This window comes from Octodon degus, unplaced genomic scaffold (genome assembly GCF_000260255.1).
Source record: "Octodon degus isolate 3935 unplaced genomic scaffold, OctDeg1.0 scaffold00142, whole genome shotgun sequence".
Classification (NCBI taxonomy): domain Eukaryota; kingdom Metazoa; phylum Chordata; class Mammalia; order Rodentia; family Octodontidae; genus Octodon; species Octodon degus.
Window position 1 is genome coordinate 2559163 of NW_004524718.1, and position 4976 is coordinate 2564138.

The window sequence follows — 4976 nt, forward strand, 5'->3', positions numbered from 1 at the left end:
GGCATGTGGTGCTGGGGGATTGAACCGCGGTCCCTGATGCCTTGCCAAGCTTGTTCTAAGTAGGTGCTTTAGACCACTGAGCCATCTCTCCAGCCTCTAATTTTACTTCTTGTAATAAAATATTTCTATGAATGAATACATTTTGGTATATTTAAATGTAGACCCTCTATTTGCTGATATCAAACATGGCTATCTTCTACATTTTTCCCTTGACAAATATATGTTCTTTCAGGCCTGAAATTAAAATTTTATATAATTAATTGATTTACACTCCACAAATTGTACTGGTCTTCATTTTTAAAGTCTTACATATTAACAAATACTGACACATAGTAGGTATTCAACAAAAGTTCATTGAGTTGTGTTGAAAATGTGTAAAGCAGCCTAACTTACTTAACTGTTTGCCTAATCTTAATGTACAGTGTCAACCTTGTCATCTTACTTTTTATTTTTAGTCTAAAAATTTTATCAATGGTTTTAGATGTCAGAATTAAAGATTCCAAATCCACACCTCCCATCCTACATGTGCCCCTAACCACCCACCTTCAGCCTCCTTACCTATTTGTCTCTATCCAAATATCTTCTTGACACCTCAGTTGGACACTTGCAGTAATATAGGTGTAGCTTCTGCTCCTACTAAATCTTCTGTTCTTCTTAATACCCACATGTAACCACCAACTTTTATTTTCTCTCTCTTCCACATGCCTAAATTATATTTTTCCTAACTACCTTTCAGTAAACCAAGTGGTCCAATAGATATAAAATGTGAATCACAGACGGAAGCCTTATTTGTAATTTAAGATTTGTAATAGCCACTTTAGAAGATTACAGAAACATGAAATTAATTGTAATATTGTATATATAATATATCCAAAATATTATATCAATAGCCAAACTAATAAAATTATTATCAAAGAACTTATAACCTCGTGTTCATGTTAAGTCTTCAAAATCTGTTTGGCATTTTACCCTTACGGCACGTAGCTATTTGGACTTGGCACATTTCAAGCATTCAGAATCCACATCGTAGCTAAAGGCCATCTTGTACAACAGGGCTGTACTTCTGCTTTCAATGCCCACTTGTTTTGTGCTCTTTTTATTCATTCCACTGCTGATGGGAGGCTTTCTCCTCTATGGTTTTAAGAGATGGCTGGATACACAGCGCCTAGCACTGGGCAGAGGCTAACAACAGCAGTTTGAAAGTCACCTACACTCAGGGCTGGGAGAAGCCTTGCAAGTTCCATAGACTCACAGAAGAGTTCATCTGGGGACAGAGTAAACAATCAGGGATAGTGGGCAGAGGCTTTGTGATGCCAGGGAGGAAGGTGACTCCTAACCCACCCAGAAAGATGTAACTGGCTCATTTGAATCCAGCTTCCCTGCTGGACTGCAGGGAAGCCAACCCCATGACTGAAGAATAAATAGATATTGCCCTTGGAGCATTTGGCCAGAAGGACTTTGGGCTAGGAAATCTTGTCCACAAGAGCAGCAGCACATGAAGACATTGGGTTCTTGCATTTGAGATTCTCCTAAAATTACCAGATGTCAAGTGGCCCCAACACTGTCTTACTTGTAGGCACACACCGCATTCTCTCCAAGTTCTTCTACCATCATAACCTCTAAAAGAAAGCATCTGCTTCTATGTATGGAATAAGATTGATAGCTTCTAAGTAGGACCACACCATTCATTATCTTAAAAAAAAACCTCTCAAATGTTTCTATAAATAAAAAGGTACAAGCCCCATTATATATTCTGTGACTTTCTTGATCTGAAGTTTTAGCTACTGGACTGCTTTTTATGCAATCTTAACAAAAATGTGTCCTAAATTTGAGTAGTGATAAACTATTTGCAATTTTTCAGCTATCCTACAGTTATTATATCCCAAGAGCTTTTTATGAGCTGCTTTCAGGTATGATTTTTGTCCCTTCTTCAATGAATTTTGTGTATGAATTGGCATTTTCTGAATCATTAATGTAGCATTCTTTAAAAAGGACACAAAACAGTAACAAAAATTATAAATGATACAGAATTTCACTAAACAATATCGTATGAATTTGACAGTATTTCAGTATTAATTGTTCAGATTACCAGACATATGCATGAAAAACTGGAAAAAGAAAAAAAAAGTTATAAGAAATTAAAAAATAAAAAAGACAAAAAAGTTAAGCATTAACTGCTCCTTTGCATAGAAAATGATCATATTTTGAACCTTTAAGCTGTGGGAATCCACTTCCATTTCCTCTCCAAATCCAGAAATCTTAAATCCTTCAACTTTACAAGACTTACCTGTACTGTAACTTGTTTTAGAACTCCCTTAGTACCCTTGGCATTAGGCATCGACACTGGAGTCTAACTGCAGGTAATCTGATATTCTGTACTACGGTTACACCGATATTGGACTATCACTTTTCACACATGTCTACATTCTAATCTATACTGACAAGAATCGATGTTTTTCCCTTTGTGTATCCTACACGCATAATACAGAATATGGCACAAAATATAAAACTGTTTAAATGAAAGAGTGCTAAATTTTCTTTATTCTGGAAATGAACTCAAATTCAATTTGTAAGCATGAAACAGACGCATATAAGGTCATTATTTCATAGGACCAAAAGTGCATTTTCAGGAATGTTTGAATTTAGAAGCATCATCTGCAATAATCCAAAAATGTTTCCATGTCTGTGCATCTGTAGCATTCATCCTGACTTACTAAGACTGTGCGCCTGCTCAGCTAGACACATGCACCGAAGCGTGACCAGGTTACATGGCGTGCGGTATGAGGAATGATGCCCAGATCATGCGGTTGTAGGATGAGACAGGAACATCTTATATTTTTATATAACTGTCAACAGGATTAAGGAAAGGAAAGGAAAGGAAAGGAAAGGAAAGGAAAGGAAAGGAAAGGAAAGGAAAGGAAAGGAAAGGAAAGGGAAAAGAAATTCAACCACTGTGACTTGAGGAAAGAGATGGCATCCCGGCATGTGGACCAGGATACACACAATACAAAGTGGGGTGATGTGAGCAGAGGGACTATTATATTGACAGGTTTTCCTCTTTTTTTGTTGGTTAATGTAAGTAGAGTACAGTAAACAAATCATAGTATGCGGTGGGGAGTGTTGAGGGAAAGGATTTATAGTAACTCACTTGGTGCCTGAAGTTCAAATCCTACAGCCTGGTTTGTCTAAGTGGACTGAGATAAGCTTTCTCCACACTGCGCTCTACAGAGTCAAAGTGTATGTGTGTTAGTCTCTCAGTACTTCAGTTTGGAGTCTGTATATTAAGTGCTCAATGTCCACTGAAATTCTCTCTTACATGGTCCCAGAATGTTGCCGGCAAACCTCATAGTTTTTCCCCAGAAGCTTTGGACCTTTTCACAAAACTAAGCATATGCAAACCTATAACTGAGTCTTACAAAGAGATGAGAAATCTTTTCATTCTACAGATGAGTTCTAAAGACAGTTGTATCCCATCTCAGAAGCATAGCAAAGTGAGAAGAATTAAAACAACAGACCTAGATAACAAGTAGTGCCGTTGCCACAGGTGACACACATACAATAATTATAAACTCTAACCACCTTGTTCCTCAGCTACCCTCAATCAATACAAATACAGTAATAATGCAATTGTCTGGGTTTAAATCTGGTAAAGTGCTCTCCCAGAACACACAGAGCCCTGGCTTCAATCCCCAGATAGCAAAAGGAAAGAAATAAAAGCAAGTATTTAGCTTTATTTAAGCGTTTCACATTTTTGTGCTATTATTTGAAATTAACCAACTTGAATCAATTCTATGTGACTTCTACTCTGAAGATTATGAAGTCATTTAAAAATATTTCCAATTAGTAAGTCCGGGGTGTGCAACCTTGGAACCTTAGCATTACCAATCACTAATTTATAGTATTCCTCAGGCAGTGGGCCTGTTTATCCTCACCATTCTATCATGGTGAAATATCATAACACGGCAAATAAGAAGAGCAGCCATCCCCATGGCCTGTTTTAAGGATTATCTGAATAATAAAGTTAGCCAGAACAGTCACTGGAATATAGCAAATACTTTCAGAATGGTTTACTGTTTGTACTTCTGTTTATAGATACACAATTCATATTTTTAAAATCTGCTCCAAGGACATTATCATCATAAAAATTTAAGGACTATCAAGGTAAATATATTTAAATAAATCAAACTGTATAACCACAGTTAATTTGAATTCCAAGACAACAATAAGATACTCACCTGTCCATAATTTTAGAATTCTAACTCTGTCAACTATTTTTAGATAGTGAGATAAATTATGCAGTTGTTCTGAGACCCATCTTCTCCTGTGTAAGGAAATCAGAGTAGCACCGGCAAGATAAGCCAGCAGACTAAATGCCTGTTTAGGCAAGTGCAGAGACCAGGGTTAGATTCCAGGCACCACATGTTGTGCTGGCCCTACCCCTGGATGGGCTGAGCTGGCCACCGAGACTGGGTGTGATGCAGCACATCTGTAATCCCAGTTCTGGGAGGTTGAAAACAGGAGGATCACTATGAGTCTGAGATGTGTAGTAAGACCTTGATATATATACATATATATACACATATATATATTTAAACATGTATATTTAAAATATATTTATTTAAAAAGGCAATAAAAATTAGAGCAATAACATAGAGTACTGAAAAATCTAAGATGGATGAATAAAGAAATTATAGTAGGAAACTGGACTTTCTCACTAAATTCAAGTCCCCTGAAAAGAATGTACTCAAAACACTAACAGAACATGGTAATTAGATCAACATATTTCTAGGAACAACATGAACCTGTAGGGAGCATTATTAAGGAGTAACAGAGAGGGAAGTTCCAAAACACTAGGAATGGCCTCCCCCACCCCGCCCGCCGAGTTCGATTTTCTGCCCAGTTCCGGGAGCCCCCAGACCCAGTCCTAGCCCAGGTTCGGTGAGTGTGCGGAGAGTTTCCTGCTACCCTGCACCAGC